The following is a 1,769-nucleotide window of genomic DNA, read 5'->3' on the forward strand; positions in this document are numbered from 1 at the left end:
TGGGGGAAAAAACACTTTTGCCTTTATCAACTTTGAAAAACCCACCAAGCATTCATTTTCTCTGGGACTGTATGTGCAAGACCAAGATTTCAACATTTTCCAAACATGAGTAATTTTCCCCATTGTGTCTCTGACTCACCCATATATGAGTTTTACTTCAGAGTCCCATCAAAACAGCACTCTCTCTGCTGATCTGAACAACTTGAAAGACATCATATCATTACAGCAAACTAAAGAACAGCCCAGAAGGGAAATAACACTGGTGACAGGGATTTTACTATGTGCTGCAGTCAGAAACTTTGCCACACAGTTTCACCCCGCTAGGAGAAGTGTTCTTCTCCTCTAAATTTTCTATGTTGCACCTATATCCTGTTTATAAAGGAGGTCAAAAATTCTTAGCTTTGGAAAATAGCTTTGAATGACAAACAGTTAAAAGGCATCTAAAGAGCGTCTCACTGTGACTTGGATCTTTGGGAGAAGGGCGTCTGGACACCAGTTCACCCACACACAGAGCAAAATCAGGCCTCGATCCCTCCTGCTCTTCCTCTCCCGTCTTTCCCTGTGGCAATTTTTATTTTATTTCATTTTTTAGGAAGGGGGTTTCACTATGTTGCCCACGCTGGTCTCAAATTCCTTGGCTCAAGCAATCCTTCTGCCTCGGCCCCTCAAGGTGCTGGGATTACAGGCATGAGTGACTAGTTTTCAATTTAGAAGCAAGTATCCTCCTCCTTTGGCCTCCTCCCTGTGTCCTGATCTTGCTCTGGGCTAGCTGTCAGCCAGTCCTACTGAATCACCCCAGGTGTAGTTTCAGTGTATTGAACTAAGAGTCAGCTGCCTGGAGTGCGGTCCCAGTCCTGCTTCTAACAAGCGTGTTTCTGGGCACAATGCTTCATCTCTCCCATAGTGCCTTCATTTATAAAGCTTCCCAACTTACTTAACTACCTATCAGGACCAGGACTGTCATTTGGTTAAACTCGGAGGTTTAGTGTCTTTCCTTGCGTGGGACAACTCTCGTGGAACGAGTGTCTGATGCATGCTTTTGGAAGGACTCTGAAGCCCTTTTGGTGCAGTGTGATGTGAGCAAGCTTCTGCACGAACCTAGAATCCTGAAAAATCAATCCTCTGTGCTCTTTGTACTTCCTCACATGACTGAGTCCTTCTTCCAGTCAGTGAGAACGTCCAAACGGAAGGAGAAAGAAGCAGTTAGCATTGAAGTTTATTTTCTTTGGTTTGACTTCCGAACTAGATCCCTAAGAATCAGAAGGGATGATCCTGAGGGGAGCAGAACATGGCATTTACCGAGATAAAGGTAAATAAGCGACAAAAGGAAGACCATACCTTCCTCCCCAGAAGAGATTAAGAGGATCAGCTGGGATAAAGGTGAGGGGAAGCACAAGGTGAACTTGAACACACTGTGGAGGCAGCCAGAAGCTGGATAAAAAAGAATAAATAAATAAAGGAACCGGCTGGGGTGGGAGGACCCATGAATATAAGTATGAATCTGATAGTCCATGAATAAGGACCGTCACTGCCCAGAGAGGCAGAAAATGACACAGTTTGCTGCCCCTGCCCACAGCCAGTGGCTCAGGGAGGGACACCCACTGGAATCCTAGATGTGGTCAAGCTGCCATCCAGACTGCCCTGTGTGGGACATTTTCCACTTTCGTCACTGTCCCAGGATGCTGGTAAGCTTGCTCCTTCCCTTATGAAACAGAACCAGGGACATTGGCTTAGAGAAGGGTGGGTAGTATAGAAAAACAGCACCTGAG

Source organism: Carlito syrichta, unplaced genomic scaffold, assembly GCF_000164805.1.
Source record: "Carlito syrichta isolate Samal-C Ts95f unplaced genomic scaffold, Tarsius_syrichta-2.0.1 Scaffold297942, whole genome shotgun sequence".
In the NCBI taxonomy this organism is placed as follows: Eukaryota; Metazoa; Chordata; class Mammalia; order Primates; family Tarsiidae; genus Carlito; species Carlito syrichta.